The 17,303-nt window shown below is 48.3% G+C and overlaps 1 long non-coding RNA gene across 1 annotated transcript; it reads left to right on the forward strand.

The window, feature by feature from the left end:
• Positions 1 to 15,543: 15,543 nt before the first annotated feature.
• On the forward strand, positions 15,544 to 17,052 carry LOC119321860. Its single transcript, XR_005155255.1, has 2 exons — positions 15,544 to 15,939; positions 16,653 to 17,052. It is a non-coding gene; the product is annotated as an uncharacterized LOC119321860 (long non-coding RNA).
• The last annotated feature ends 251 nt before the right edge of the window (positions 17,053 to 17,303 follow it).

Here is a 17,303-nt window from a genome sequence, read left to right on the forward strand (position 1 = left end):
CTGGATGTTTTCAGGGTATGCAAGTATCTATAGGCGAAGGAGGTCGGTCAGGGGAGCCACGAGGGGCCCACGAGGGTGGGGGGCGCCCACCCCCTAGGGCGCGCCCTGCACCCTCGTGGTCGCCTCGGCTGCTTCTTAACATCCACTCCAAGTCTTCTGGATTGCATTTGTTCCAAAAAGATCGCTCCCGAAGGTTTCATTCAGTTTGGAATCCTTTTGATATTCCTTCTCTTTGAAACACTGAAATAGGCAATAAAAACAGCAATTTGGGCTGGGCCTCCGGTTAGTAGGTTAGTCCCAAAAATGATATAAAAGTGTAAAGTAAAGCCCATAAACATCCAAAACAGGTAATATAATAGCATGGAACAATCAAAAATTATAGATACGTTGGAGACGTATTGCACAAAAGCAACATGATCAAAAAGGCAAGGCATCCTGCCTGGGAGCCTCCTAACTACTCCTGGTCGTCGGCGGCCTCCACGTAGTAGTATGCACCCTCGTGTTTGTAGTAGTCATCATTGAAGGTGGCATCTGGGTCCTGGACTCCGTCATCTGGTTGCGTCATCCGAGAAGAATGGAAAAGGGGGAAAAGAGGGAGCAAAGCAACCGTGAGTACTCATCGAAAGTACTCGCAAGCAAAGATCTACATGACATATGCATCGATGTCAATTTAAATGGGTTGTATTTGTGGTCTGAACTGCAGAATGCCAGAAGAGAAGGGGAAAAGCTACTCCTATCGAGGACTAGCATCTTCTGGAAACCACCATCTTGCATCAACATGAGGGTGTATAGTAGTATAACATAAGTCATATTTATGTTGTTGTATCAACACTCCAGGATCCTTTCTCGACTCCCGAAGCAACATATCCAAATCATGCCTCAGCATCCAGTTCTAGTTGTATCGATCGGGATACAACCCACCACGCTCGATTAACTCCGGCCGGACACACTTTCCTGGGTCATGCCCGTCCTTGGCCAAACAATATGCCGCAACCCTACCTAGGCTTAATAGAGAGGTCAGCACTCCGGACTAACCCTATGCCACCAGGGGTCATGGGCCATCGCCTCGGGAACCCCTTCACGTTGCAAACGCGGCCGGTGAGCAGACCTAGCTACCTCCTTAAAAAAGGCAGGTGCTTACGCAATCCAACCTGGCACGTGTCGCTCAGTCGCTGACGTCTAATAAGCTTCGGCTGATGCATATGATGCAGAACGCCCATACTATGCCCACATGATGGTTAGTGCTATCAAGCCAGAGGCCACTCGAATCAAATATCCAAATCATAGTGGATTAGGAATGCGCGGTAACAAGCAAAGACTCACGAAAGATGTGACCCCGTCGCCCCGTCTTGAGGACTTGCGGCAAGGGCTAAGAATGCCCAATCATGCCTCGTAATTATCTCGCGGGAACCTTCCAGGTCAACCCGACTACACATCACTCGCAATTAACCTCGCGCGGGTACCCCTAAGGGTCGACCCGTCTTTAGTAACATGGTTCAGTGTAAGGTCATAGTAGCCATAGTAACTATGTGCCAAACACCAAGGGGAACCCTGAGGAACCACCCTCGAGGTTCACACTTGAGGGGTTGCACGACAGCATCGTATCGGAAGTGGCTAAGGAGGAAATTTCCCTTGATGACCACGACCGAATAGCTACACTACAGAGATCTCATCAGGAGTGATGTATGAGGTTCCACCCTCGGCACTCGATGGTAACTCTGCAGAGTCGAGCACAAAAGGGGCGTAATGTGATGTGAGGTGTCGGGGCATGGTCGTCGATCACGTTGATCGAGTCGTCGACGATGAAGCAGGGGCAACAAGGACCAGGGGGTCACTGATGGATCACTAACCAACCTATACTAAGCAGTTTAGGATAAGCAGGTAAGGTAACAATAAGCAAGTTAAAAAAGCAGGCTATGCATTAGAATACGAGCAATCAATTACAGTAGCAAAATCTAATGCATGCATGAGAGAATGGAATGGGCGATATCGGGATGATCAAAGGGGGGCTTGCCTGGAAGCTTTGTTGTAAATGAACAAGGGTCATCAGAGACGTAGTCGATCACAGGGGCAGCATCGGTCTCGGTGTCTACCGGAGAAAAAAGGGGGGAGAAACAACAAATATAAAGCAAACATAGCATCACAAAGCATAACATGGCAATAAGCTGCGTCGGGTGTGACCTAACGTATGGCCACACGAATTAGGTGAAAGTGGAATTCAACCAGGAATATTTTCCCGGTTCCGGATTTGTGTCAGACAGATGACCGGAGAGGGAATGTTCCATGTTCAGCATGTTAGGGGCATGTGACAGATAAACGGACTGCGAGTTTGGATTCGTTGGATTTTTCTGAGCAACTTTCATGTAGAAAGCTTTTTCATCCGAGTTACGGTTTATTTTCTATGAATTTTCAAAGATTAAACCATTTTCTGGAATTATTTATTTTAACAGAAAGATATTATTGCCTCAGCATTATGTCACTGCGACGTCAGAGTCAACAGACCGGCTGACTGGTCAAAATGACCAGTGAGGCCCACTTGTCATAGACAGAGGGGCAGACAGAGGTTTATTTTAGTTAAGCAGAGTTAATTAACAGTTGGGCCCCACATGTCCGTGACACATTAAACTAACTAATAAGTTCATTTATAAAATCATTTTAATTAGTTTAATTATGCGGTGGGGCCCGCATGTCAGTGCCACTGGGCTGCCCAGTCAGCAGTTGACTGAGTCAACCCAGTCAACTGGGGCCCGTGGGACCCGCTGGCAGCGACCCTAGGGTGGCCCCAGGTCGTCGAGGTCAGCACCAGGACAGAGTAGCACCGACAAGGCCATTCGTGGTGTCCAAACGCCGGAGACAGCCAGAATCGTGCTACGGCGCATCATTTGAGCCGTGGTCGGGCGCGTTCGAACGGTGAGGCTGGGCCGCAACCAACCGTGGTGGTGGTGCAGGCTGTAACGGCCAGAATCTTCGCCGGCGGCGAGGTCAGTGGCAGAGTTCTATGGGTGTTGGCAAAAACAGTGATGTCGTGCGTTATGGTTCAAAGCAAAAGGACAGGCGCGCTCTACGCGTGTGTGTGAGGTCGATGGACACGGTCTCGAAGCCGTTTGGTCGCCGGAGACCCGACGGCAACTAGCCAGGTGGCGACGAGCTCGGCTATGGCGGCGAGGTAGCTACAGTGTGCGAGGGGTCAACGAAGAGGAGAAAGGGACGGAGAAGCTCACCGCATGGCTCACACGTAGGCCTGTAATGGTTTAGGAGTTGCAGAGGTGGCGTCGGAGATGAAGGAGGCGGCAGCGATCGAAGATGGGGAACGGCGGATTCCCAGTGTTGCAGTGCCTTCAGGCTCCAGCTACGACCACCAGACGTCGAGGAAGACGATCAAGAAGACCATGGACGCGCCGATGAAGCGTTGCGGTGGTTGTGGCCGCGGAGACGAGTGAGGCACGGCGGCGACCTCGTCGGCCTCCTCTCCAAAATGAAGGAGAGGGAGAGAGAGAAGGAGAGAGTGGGTGAGGGAGAGACAGGGGGACGGGGAAGCGGGAGTGGCGGTAAGTGAGGGGAAGGACTCGAGGCATCTGGGGCCTTATCCTCTCGTCGGGCATCGCCGGCGAGGTGGTTGGACGGTGACGGGCGCGCGTTGTCCAGCCCGGTCGGAGGAACAGGAAGCGAACGGGGAGGGGAGTGGGCCGGCCTACTGGGATGGGTCGAGGCCTATGGGAAGGCCAGGGGCTCTCCCACCCCTTTGATTTTCCTTTTTTTTAACTTTTGCCTTTTCTTTTAAAAACTTTCTGTTTTAGATATTTTAGGCCATTTAGACACTTTGCAAAAATGTTGGTTCACCACCAATATTAACTATGCATTATTTGGCACAAGATGAACATTTTAGTTTTCATGTTTGAGCAATTTTGAATTTCACTTAGAATTCGAATTTGAATTTGACTGGTATTTCAAATGGGATATTGAACAAAGGTGATTAAGCATTGTTTGGAAAAATAATTAGCTTAATCATAGAGGGTTATTGTAGCATGACACAGGGGGTGTTACTGATACCGATGATCGAATCTCAGGCAAGTAACATACCGATGACAAAGGGAATAATGTATGTTGTCATTACGGTTCGACCGATAAAGATCTTCGTAGAATAAGTAAGAGCCAATATGAGCATCTAGGTTCCGCTATTGGTTATTGACCGGAGAGGTGTCTCGGTCATGTATACATAGTTCTCGAACCCGTAGGTTCCGCACGCTTAACGTTCGATGACGATTTTGTATTATATGAGTTATGTGTTTTGGTGACCAAATGTTGTTCGGAGTCTCGGATTAGATCACGTACATGACGAGGAGTCTCGAAATGGTTGAGAGGTAAAGATTGATATATAGGACGATGGTATTCGGACACCAGAAGTGTTCCGGGGGTACCGGTACATATTGGGTCACCGGAAAGGGGTTCCGGGCACCACATCAAAGATATGGGCCTAGTGGGCTAAGAGGGGAAACGCAGCAGCTAGTAGGGGTGCTGCACCCCCCATATGGGCCGCACCATAGGGGAAAGGAAAAAGGGGAAGAGAGAAGGTAGGGGAGGGATTCGGCCTCCCCCTTCCTTCCCTCCTCCCTCCTCTTTCCTTCCCCCTCCGGTGAAAAAGGAAAGGGAGGGGCCGAATTGGGGAGAAACCCCAAGTAGGATTCGGCCTACTTGGGGCGCCCCCCTTGGCTTCTCCCTCTCCCTCCCACCGATATATATGAGGGGGGGAGCGCCTAGAACAAACATCAACATCTGTTAGTCGTGTGCGGCGCCTCTCTCCATAGATTACACCCTCGGTCATATTCTCGTAGTGCTTAGGCAAAGCCCTGCATGGATCACATCACCATCATCGTCACCACGCCGTCGTGCTGACAAAACTCATCTACTTCCTCAACACTTTGCTGGATCAAGAGTTCGAGGGACATCATCGAGCTGAACGTGTGTAGAACTCGGAGGTGCCGTATGTTCGGTGCTTGATCGGTCGGAACATGAAGAAGTTCGACTACATCAACCACGTTGTCAAACGCTTCCGCTTTTGGTCTAGGAGGGTACGTAGACACACTCTCCCCCTCTCTTTGCTATGGATCTCCTAGATAGATCTTGCGTGAGCGTTGGAATTTTTTTGAAATTGCATGCTATGCTTCCCAACACTCGTGGTGGTATTCTTCTGGCCTGGGACCCCCTAGTGGTCCAGCTCTCCAGCCCACACTATATGGAGAACGCGGTCACCGTGCTAGTCACGTCGGTCGGAACATCTTCCCATTGGTGGATGACAGGGGTGTATGGCCCTAACCTGGATACGCAAAAGATTGAGTTCACGCAAGAACTGATTGACATCCGAGAGCTCATTGCAGGGCCATGGGCAGTTTTGGGGGACTTTAACCTCCTCGTAAATCCAGAATACAAAAGCAACGATCACATTGACAGGCGTATGATTGCGTGATTCTGGTTCAAGCTCAATTTTCTTGAGCTGAAAGAGGTATACCTCAATGGCAGGAGGTACACGTGGTCAAATGAGCGAGGATGGGCTACTCTTGAGAACTTAGATCATATCTTCACCATGATGGATTGGGAGGAGTTGCACCCTTCCTATTTTCTCTCGGCCATGGGATCTGTTGTCTCGGACCATTGCTCCCTACTACTGGATTTGCATGTTGACTTTAGGGTGGGTAAGCGCTTTCGCTTTGAAGCCTTCTAGACGAAGGCAAAGGGGTTTCACAATGTCGTGCAGTCTTCATGGACTTTAGTGCCCTCTGCGAGCAATCCCTTTGTGGTCCTTGATAGCAAGCTGAGAGCAATAGCAAAAGCATTGCAAAGTTGGAGCGACAAGTGGATTGGAAACATGAAGTTGCAAATAGCCTTGGCTCTAGAGGTTATCCTTCGACTAGATGTGGTGATGGAATCGAGGCAGCTTTCAGAGCAGGAGGTTGGCCTTAGGAGGATCTTGAAAAGAAAGTTTCTCCGCTTGTGTTCCCTTGAGAGGTCCATTACGCGCCATCATTCTAGGATGACGTGGCTACGTGATGGAGATGCCAACTCACAGTTGTTCAAGCAACATGCCAGCTACAAGAGGCGTTGCAACACTATTATGGGCCTTCGGTGCAACGATCAATATCTCACAGGCCAAGAGGAAATTGTGGAGGCGGTGGATGGTTACTACCAGGAGATTCTTGGCTTGGCCCCGCAGCGAACCAGGAGCCTCAACCTCGACCTACTAGGCCTCCCAAGGTTGGACCTTGCGCACCTTGAGCTGCCATTCTCGAAGGAAGAGGTAGCAAAGATCCTGAAAGCTATGCCAAAAGACAAGGCACCAGGGCCGGACGGCTTTATGGGCCGTTTCTATGCATGTTGCTGGGATATCATCAAAGGGGACTTCATGAGAGCGCTGGACAGCTTTTACAAAGGGGATATGCGCGGGCTAGCGGACATCAACAGAGCTTACGTCACACTAATCCCCAAGAAGGATGGCACAGAGGAGATGAGGGATTTCCGCCCGGTCAGCTTGGTGCACGAGGCAGCAAAGATTTTTGACAAATTCTCACGGTACGACTAACAAAAGATCTGCCCAAGCTTGTGGGAAGCCATCAGATCGCCTTCATTCGCGAGTGCTCGATTCACAACAATTTCATGATGGTCCAAGGCACCGTGAGGAAACTGCATGCTCTGAATAATGCCTTTGTCATGGTTAAGCTCGACATCTCGAAAGCTTTTGATACGGTGCAATGGTCGTTTGCCATTGAGGTGCTCACTAGTATGGGCGTTTGGCAGAGGTGGATTGACTGGATCATTGGCTTACTCTCAACCTCATCCATGCGGGTCCTGGTGAATGGGGTGCCAGGCACGCCCATATGCAACAAAAGAGGGTTCAGGCAAGGTGGGCCGCTATCTCCCATGCTATTCATCCTGATGATGGAACCGCTGCACCAACTCTTCTCCCTCGTGTCGGGGAGAGGGTTGCTTGCCCCCCTTGCACGATCTGGAATACACCAACGGATGTCCATCTTTGCAGACGATGTCATACTCTTCCTTCAACCGGTGGATAGAGAGTTGCAGCTCTGCGTGCACATGATGAACGCCTTCGGGAAGGCGTCAGGCCTTAGAGGCCGTACCCATCATATGCTCAGAAGACCAATCAAGACTCATCGCATTGTCCTTGGGATGCACGGTTGGGGTTTTCCCATGCAAATACCTGGGCCTCCCGTTGAGCGTCTGAAAGCTGTCGGCCACGCAGCTACATGACTTGGTTCGCCTGGTGCCGAGCATGCTGCCTCACTGGAAGGGGGCGACGCTGCCCATAAGCAGCCGGCTAATTCTCATTAAGTCTGTCCTTTGTGTTATCCCGATAGATGTGATGCTGGCGCTTAATATAACGCAAAAGACGATCAAAGCTATTGCGAAGATTTGTTGGGGTTTCCTTTAGTGCGGGAAAGCGGAAGCTAACGGTGGACATTGCAAGGTTGCCTGGAATTTGGTTTGCGTGCCTAAGTGGGCGAGAGGGCTCGGCGTTCCGGACCTCACATGGCTAAACTTTTCCCTCCAAGCTCGATGGCCATGGCTTCAGCGCACGGAAACCTCGCGACCATGGGCGGAGTTTGACATCAAGGTTGCACATGAGGCTCGCCAGATCTTTCAGGCTGCGACGGTTACCAAGGTTGGCAATGGCACGAGGGCGCTGTTCTGGGAGGATAGGTGGATTCAGGGCATGTGGGTGCAAGACTTCGCACCAGGCCTGTACATGCGGGTGCGGAACAAGGTCCGAGCTGTTCGCACCGTCTCCCAAGCCCTACAGGATGGGGCATGGGCCCTGGATGTCAGGCCAGATATCGATCTCACCTTGCTCCCTGAGGTGTTCGGGCTCTGGGAGAGGGTTTTGGAGGTGGAGCTCCTGCCCACAGTGGAGGACTCGACGGCATGGGCCTGGGAGGCGAGCGGCTCGTACTCCGCTCGGTCGGCCTATGCGGCTAGGTTTTGGGGCATGGAATCAACGCCATACACGGAGATGGCTTGGAGCTCAAAAGCCCCGAGGCAGTGCCGCTTCTTTGCTTGGCTTGCTGGGAGAAATAAATGTTGGACTTCGGACCGACTAGCCCGCCGCGGTCTGCCTCATCAAGCCGCATGTCCCTTCTGTGACTAGGAGCAAGAGACCTTGAACCACGTGCTCATTGGGTGCATCCTGGCCAGATCGGTGTGTCATCAAGTGCTTAGTGCACTCGGGAAACCGGAGCTTACTCCAACGGTCGCCGATTCGGTGGTGGAGTGGTGCAACACCTGCAACCAGAGGATCCCTTCCTCCAAGGAAGCGAAAGACGTACGCACCCTGGCATCTCTAGTTATGTGGGAACTTTGGAAGCATCGAAACGCGATAGTCTTTGATAGGGCGACCCCCTCAGCTAATGTCGTGCTTGCTAGGGTGGAGAGTGAGGCCCGAGATTGGAAAGCGGCAGGATTGCTCAAGGGTGACCTGACGCCCTTCCTTGGGTCTTTAGCTAGGTGGGTGGCGGGCGAGTAGTTGGTTAGCTTTACTTGCAGCGAGGGTAGATGGGAAGTCGGCATGTAATCGCATGTAACCGCATGTAAGACTCTCGTGGATAGGGCTCTTTACCCCCTTTCTTTCTCTAATATATGATACAAACACTTGTGCGTATCCTCAAAAAAAGAGAATCAGATTCAGCCTCTACCCGATTGAACCCCATTGTATTTTTCAAGATTTATCCATCCCTCATGGCCATTGCTTCCATAGCCATTACATCCGCAGCATGGTGGATGAATTTGCATTGGGCTGCTATGAATCTTCCCTTCTCATCACACAAGACAGCAACTGTTGCACCCCATCCATCATCTGCATGATACGAGGCATCAACATTTAATTTTACAAACTTCCGATGTAGCCTTGTGCACTTGTGTTCACCTATCTCCTTTCTTTGATTTGATTTAAGATAATTCCCAACGATAGCAAGAATTGAATAACCTACAAGAAAGCCACATGAAGAAATGGGCACGCTGCTACAGTATTAATCCGGCCCAATAGCCACTGCGGGCGAAACGTACTACAAATCAGTATGGGCAATACATAGATCTTGTGCTGCCTAGCGGGTGCGGCTATATCTCGCTTTATACTATGCAGTACCTCGCCTCGCCTATCGGGAGCCGGTAGTGGGCGTGGGTTTATCACGCTGATATTACACACGTGTTTTTTCTTGATGCTAAAAGAAAGCCTGTTTTTTTCTTTTTTTTCTTTGTTTATGTTTTGAAACATGCTAATAAATACATTGCAAAAACATAATTTGGTTAATTTTTAAATTATTCATGGAAAATTTGAAAAAATGTTCATGAAGTGTAGAGATAATATAAAAACAAAATTATGTGACATTTAAAAATTGTCCACACATTTCAGAAAATATATATGGTATTTTTTAAAAACATTTATACAAAACAAAATGTCTCTTTAATTAAAAAAATGTTTCGTTAAATTCGAAAAATGTACACTACATTTAAGAAAATACTTATTCGTTTCAAAATATGTTTTACACATTTTAAAAAACCTACAATGTAAGAAAAGGAACATAGTTTAAAAACATGTTAGGATCATTCAGAAAAAATCAACATGTATTTTAAAAAAATTAACACATATTTGACAAAAATATGTATTTTGGAGGTGTTCAAAAACATGCATCAAAATGTACAACCTGTATGGAAAAAAGAAAAAATATCAAAGAAAATCAAAGAAGACTGGCGAAATAAACATAAAAATCGTAGAAGAAAAAAGACAAAGAAAAAATAAAAGGAAGAGAGAAAAACCAAAGAAAACGTAAATACAAGTGTTGCAGTAAAAAACAAACAAAAAACCACAAGAAAAAGACTGCACGACAGCTATCATCCCGGTAGCGTGTGGTGGAGGCAAGACGTAAGTTCTTTTCGCAACAGGTGAGAAATAGCTCCCGCGCCTCGCGGCTGCCGAAGCCGTCCCAGAAGCACACGAAAATCTAATCACTGTCCCTCAAGAAAAAAAATACTCCCTCCGTTCCTTATATTTTTTTATAAAAGATTCTAATATGGACTTTATACGGAGCAAAATGAGTGAATCTACACTCTAAAATATGTTTATATACTATCGAATGTAGTCCATATTGAAATCTCTAAAAAAAGACTTATATTTAAAAACAGAGGGAGTATAATTGATCGACGCATGGCCCTAGTTGGCACTGGCCATTCAATGTCCTTAATTCATCACTTAATTACTCACCACACTCATATTTATCGTGACTTTCTGTTTTAATATCAAAAAAGAAAATTCGTGACTTTCTACCGGATTCATAACAAATTCAGTGTAGCTACTTTTCAGTCGCCTAAAAAAATATTGAAGTATGTTGCTTTTCGTATGAAAGAACTAGCGTCCAGAGGAAAGGAAGGAGCAGCTGCTGAAGAAGCCTTATGGGTCTATCTTAAGATGGCACGTAACCCTGGTATCTATCTTAGGGTGACAGGTGACTATGGTATTTATCTTAGGAGTGTGTGGGGGAGGGGTGCAAGTTCACTGAAAATATATGTTCATCACTGGGGTTAGAGGGGTGATCAGAGGCAATGAGCGGCGGTTGAGGGGAGGATAGGGCGGCGAGGCTAGTGGGGTACTGACACCGGTGGTGGTAGTTGGCGGTTTGGCAGTTAGTTGGTGGGTGGTTTCGGAAGAAGATGAACATGACTAGGGATCGAAGAAACCGGTCTGACCATCCATCATACATCCGATGGCTCATAACGAATCGACTGACTCAAATTAGGGACCTATATAGACGTGCGTGCCGGTGCTGCACAAAAATCGCTGAATCCACGGCTGTACGTAGGCGCTTGGCCCCTGATCCAATATCCACGCTGCCAGATTTTAAACTAGATTTCGGTATCCGTACGATTCGGGTAAACCTGCGTATCATGCTCCATGGATGCAACTTGTGCATTGCCGCCGCCGCGTGGCGCACCAGATCAGATTTCTCGTACGTACGTGATGACGGATGCCAAACGTCAGCGCCTGTCTGCATGGCCGGACCTGCCGCCGGAGCTCCTTGGCACCGTCCTCCGACGTCTCCTGTCCCTCGCAGATCGCGTCCGTCTCCGCGCCGTGTGCCGGCCGTGGCGCGTGAATGCCGCCGGGCTGCCCCCGTCCCACCTCCGTCTCCCTTGGCTGGCCTTCCGCGACGGCACCCTCCTTGACGTCGCCAACAACGCCGCGCACGGCGTGTGCATCCCCGACGACGCCGTCTCCTACAGCGCCAGCGAAAACGCCTTCTTCCTCGTGCACGACGACGGCCGATGCTCCCTGATGGACGCCTTCTCCGGCGCTCCCGTGACACCTCTCCCCGAGCTTGCTGGTCTCCTGCGTGCTCGCGACGTGAATGCCCGCTACGAGCTCCTGCAGCCCATAACCAAGGTCGTGGTGTCGCCGGCGGCCTCGGCAGAGCTGGAACACCGCCTCATCGCCGTCATGATCCACAACTCCACAGTCCTCCGCTCCACCTGCCGACCGGCCGGCGAGACCAACGCGTGCCTAGCGCTGGATCACTACTTCGAATTCTGCATCGCCGACATCAAGTTCTTTGCAGGGAGGATCTACGCCGTGTCCAAGATCTACGACACGCTCCGCGCCCTCGACCTCAAAAACGGCCGCCTCCACGAGATACCGGCATCGCCACCTGGCTTTGAGATCATATCCGGAGTGAGGCCCGAGTTCATCACGATGACTGACGAGCCTCATCTGCAAAAAGATCCATGGCCGTACGGTCACATCGTTGCCGGGCGGTATCTAGTCGAATGTAATGGCAAGCTGCTCATGGTCAGGCGGTGGGCTCGCAAACCTCTGTTGAGCTTTAGCTACTACTCGATGACCGAATACCATGACGACGATGGATTTGGCATTGAACGGACCCGCCGGTTCGAGGTCTTCGAGGTGGACAACAGCTACCGCCCGTGGGAGATCTACGGCCGGTGGAAGAAGGTACGGGATCTGGACGGTCAGGCGCTCTTCGTGTCATCGCCATGCTCCAGGGCTGCACCTGCCGCAGGACACGGAGCTCGAGAAGACTGCGTCTACTTCACGCATCAGATGGACCCACTGCAACGAGGAGATCCACTCGGCGACTCCGGCGTGTACAGCATGAGAGAGGGGACGATCAATCGGCCATTGCTGCCTGAACCCGCGGCGCTGCCTGGGTCGCTGCTACGGTGCCAACGTTGCCCTGCATGGGTTTTCCCCTTTGAAGCTTAATCTGATTTTTAGTTGCAAATTAAAATATTCATCCTCTAATGGACTCATGTGATATGCAAGCTTGTATGCTTAATCCATATATTCCATTTATCCTCAAACTAGTTAGGTGTCTGTGCGTTGCTACGAAAAAGAAAAAGTTAGAGGTAGCAATATTTTTGGAGGGATGAGCGAAGTGGATTTGAATATGGCATTTATGTTTGGTGCCAGAAGTCTTTAGATTTTTACAATATTAGTATGCATTCTTAAATGAGAAAATTACAGATTATAGGTTCTTTGTGTTTGCGGCAGACCGAAATCGTATGCTTTAGGCTAACAAGCTGAGGCACGTTTGACACCAAAACCGGCACATTTTTTTGTGTTTTCTTTATAAAGAGTAAATAGCATAAAACTACTACTTTACAGGCTCGGGTTTCAAAAAACTACCGGTTTTAAATTTTTCTCAGATAACTACCAAGTGGGTGGTCGGCTCTTTCAAAAAACCCAAATTCCGGGTTGCTAACATTTTAAACCGATTTATGACAGGTTGGACCCACTCCTAAACAATTCGTTAGTTGACCGTTTTGTTTGACCGTTAACTTATTGTGGGACCCACGTGTAAGATGTCTCTTCTTCCTCCTACCATTTCTTCTTTCCTTGTCTCTTTCTTTCCCATCTCCTCCTCCCGGCAAAGGCCCGACCACGGCCACCCCCACCACGCCCCACGCCCAGGAGCAAGGGCCGGCCGCCGTGAGCCGCCCCCAGGAGCAAAGGCCGCCGCGAGACGCCGCGAGCCTGCCCCCAGGAGAAAAGGCCGCCGTACCCAGGAGCAAGGCCGGCCGCCGCGGGCCGCCCCCAGGAGCAAAGGCCGCCGCGAGCCGCCACGCCCTAGGGCAAGGGCCATCGCGCCCAGGAACAAGGCCGACCGCCGCGAGCCGCTCCCAGGAGCAAAGGCCGCTGCGAGCCGCCGCGCCCAGGGGCAAGGGCCGTCGCCCCCAGGAGCAAGGCCGGTCGCGAGCCGCGCGTCACGCCCAGGAGAAGCGGCAGCGGCCGGCAAGGAGCTCCACCTGGACCCAGCCCGTCGAGCCGCCTCCTTCCGCCTAGCCCGCAACCTGGTCGCCGGTGTTGTTCCTGTCGCGACGGAAGGGAGCTCCACGCGTCGCCCGGGACGGAAGGGAGCTCCACGGCGGTGCCATGGCTGCTGGCCGGCGACCCTCACGCCGGCTGCTGGCGCATGGTGCCGAGGAGGGACCCGATTGCTTTTTTCAAAAGTTTGCAGGGACCCGATTGCGTTTTGAAAAGTTTGCAGGGACCTGATGGCATTTTTGAAAAGTTTACAGACACTAACATGTGGGACACACATGTCAGTTAACGGTCAAACACACGGTCAAATAAACGGATTGTTAAGGTGTGGGCTCGACCTGTCATAAACCTGTTTAATTTTTTAACAACGAAAATTTTGGGTTTTTTGAAACAGCCGACCACCCATTTGGTAGTTATCTGAGAAAAATTTAAAACCGGTTGTTTTTTGGAACCCTAGCCTGTAAAGTAGTAGTTTTATGCTACTAGCAAAAGGGCCCGTGCGTTGCAACGGAAAAAAAATCATAATTTTCAATGGTCATGATCACAATTTGCTGCATCACCGAGATACACTATCACTCTCAGTTTTGTGAAATCATGAACATATTTGAAATTGTGAATATTTTTCAAATTCGCGAACGCTTTCACAAAGGTTTTAACATTTTATAAAATCAAGAACATTTTTTAATTCATGAACATTTTATACTATTTGCAAACAGTTTTTTAAAATCGTGAACATCTTTTCAACAATTTTCTTGAATTGGCGAACATTTCTAGAATGGATGAACATTATTTTGGAAATTGAATGAACAATTTTCGATATTCACAAACATTTTTTGAAATGCATGATCATTTTTTGAATCAGCAAATATTTTATGAATGAATAAACTATTTTGTAAGTGATGAGAAATTTTTGAATTTTTAGGATATTTTTCTATTCATGAACTTTTTTTGAATTGGTGAAATTTTGTTCAATTTCATTAGCATTTTTAATACATGGACTTTTAAAAAATCTTGAACATTTTGTGATTTCCCGAACATTTGTTTTCAAATTTTTGAACATTCTTTGAATAAGCAAATATATTTTTATAAAATCATGAACATTTTTGAATCCACAAATTTTTTATGATTTATTAAATATTTACTTAATATTTTCAATTTTTGGAACTTTATTGTAACAGAAAAGACAGAAAGAAAAAACAAAATTTAAAAAATAGGCGGCCCGGACATGGCCGAACCCAAATGGGCGCGCTGCTTCTTTTCCGATAGCAGTATAGAAGGTCCCTACTGCATATGCCGGCCCAGGCAGGGCATTCCCTTGTGTGCAACGTGTTTTATCACTTATAGGTGGCATTGATGGGTCATATTTTGCAATTTTGTGGACAATTTTCATGAACACCGCAAGAAGCAATAGCCCTTTTATTATTAAGCTAGTACATATGTCTGTGCGTTACAAAGAACGTAAAAAAGTAACAAGACCAACTTCACGTGCCATTACACCCTACTGGTATCAACTCTGATAAATGTTGAGAAGGTTACTCTTGTCTCTCTCAGATGCATATGAGCGTGTGTTGCCACGAGTTGGGTTATCTTTTTTTGGATCATGAAGTGCTTTTTTTGAATCATGAAGTATTGATGTGAAGAGGCCATCTTAACGTCCTCTGTTGGCGCATATTTACCATCAAATGGAAGAATAGATGCATGATACAATCTTTTAGGGAGAAACATACAATGTAATTCATTTAGAAGATTTTTACAGAATTATCAAAAGATTTAAATTCAATGATTTTGATTATGTAGGCTTTTTTGTTTTTATTGAAGATGATTTGTAATATTATATTTCATTCCTCTTTTGTTTATAATATATACTACCTCCGTCTCGGTGAATAAGTCATTCGTGTAGTTCTAGGTTGACGATTTAACTATCTAAATATGTATTATATGTAACAAAAATATATATTTAGAAACTACATCCTTGTAGAAATCTAGTGATATACTTTTCATAATATATAACACATATTTAATTGCTCAAATCAATGACCTAGAACTACGTGAATGATTTATTTATCTAGACGGAGGTAGTAGTAAAGGATTACAGAAAAGCAACCGGTTGATAAAATTAACGTTCCAGCCGACACGTAACCATCACGTGTACGCACACTCGCTCTAGAAGTCTGGAGAGGCCGCTTATCCATTCGTCTCCCGAAGTCTCCACCTCCACCTCGTTCTATTCGGTCGCTCATCTCTCTCATCCCTATCTGCACAGGTCCCGCCCCTCCTTACTTTTCTTCCCTCCTCTGACCTCCATGGGGACCAGCGCTGCCCAAATTTCCCCGCCCCCGGGTTCCGGTGAGGGCTGCGGCGATCCATGACTGTTGGGCTTCTTTTCCTACGGGGCTGGGGAATTGGGAGATGCTCCTGCTGCTGCCAGTCATGGGGGATACATGTTTAGACGGGAGATGATGAACCGGGCAATGCACGCCGCGGCGAGGGGCGGCGACCTGGAGATCCTCAGGGAGCTCCTGCAGGGTTGCTCCATTGCCTCTGCGTACCAGGACGCCCAAGGCGCCACCATCTTAAATGTTGCGGCTTCAAGGGGCCAAGTTGAGGTGATTCTCCTTCTGAATCTTTGATATCTGATTGCCTCAAAGTTACATCACATTCCTTTTGGCCTAGTTGATATGTCGTTCACCGCTATACGTACTAATCGAATTAAACAACATTATTTGACCCGAAGTGGCGATAAACAAAGATAAATCTATTCAACTCTGAGATTAGTTGCTAGTTCGTGAGACATCACACATGAGAGCTACTGCGGAAACCAAAGAATAATATGTCTTCTGTTTGACATGATTGATGCTATAAGAGCATGTACAATGCATAGCCTCAAGGTGATGCCTCACATGCCACGTAGGATTGGATATGACGTAAAGTAGGTTCGGATAAAGAAGCGGGATCCTCTTCAGGAGGCGGGTGCTTGAAAAGAAAAAGTGTGGTCCGGTGACAAAAGCTGAAAAGGTTGAAGTGAAAAGTAGAGGTGCATGTGTACTAAAGTCTTTATTTTCTATTTCTTAATGAGGCCCACTAATGATAGCTTGCATTGGGAAGAAAAAATAAATGTAGGTGCTTCAAATTACTTTTTGTCATGGGGCATATGTATCCATATGCCACCATTGTACATGCCCTAAGTTGATCTTGTGAACATTCAACATGCCAGCCAGGTTGTGATTCTGCTTGTACCCTCCCCTTCTTCCTACATCTCAATTCCATCTCCCATGCTTCTTTTCTCTCAGAGCTCTCTCTTTCTTCAATTTTTCTGCAGAGAGATGGCCAAGGACCCGCCGGCGTCCAGACCCCCTCCACACCATCCCCATCTCGCCAAAGACCTGCACCAAGTCTCGTCCAGCGCCCGCGCCACCCTCGACCCCCGCCCCGCAGCTCTGCAGCCCCGAGCGCTTCAGCCGCCTCGCACCCGAAGTAGAGGAGAGGAGCTCCCTGCCACGAGCCTCCCTAGTGCCAGCAAACCAGCAGGCCGACCCCGCCACCTTCTCGCTTCCCTTCTCCTTCCTTTTGCCTCCTGCGGCATGGTCGCCGTCCCGTGTCCGGCGGTGGGGAAGGCAAATGGATAAGGCAGTTTAATTAAATACCACGGGTGTAATTGTAACTAATATAGGGGTGTTTTTGTAAAAACAAAGCGTTCTCTCATATTTCCACTTAAAGTAGGACTGCGGGTTGAATTCTGAAAAACAAAGGGGCTTTTCTGCAAAAATGCCCGACGTACGACCAGAAGCAGTAGCTGCTTTATTAGTAGGTAAAGATTTAGTCCTTTATAAAGGATGTTTTTTATTGAATCATAATGTAGCATCCAGGGATATAATCATAATGGGCATACACCCGGCCTCTGCATAATTAGGATGCACACAACCAACACACATGATTATGCCGGCAAAAACCAAAGTCATACAAGACGAAA

The sequence above is a fragment of the Triticum dicoccoides genome, chromosome 1B (genome assembly GCF_002162155.2).
Source record: "Triticum dicoccoides isolate Atlit2015 ecotype Zavitan chromosome 1B, WEW_v2.0, whole genome shotgun sequence".
NCBI lineage: Eukaryota > Viridiplantae > Streptophyta > Magnoliopsida > Poales > Poaceae > Triticum > Triticum dicoccoides.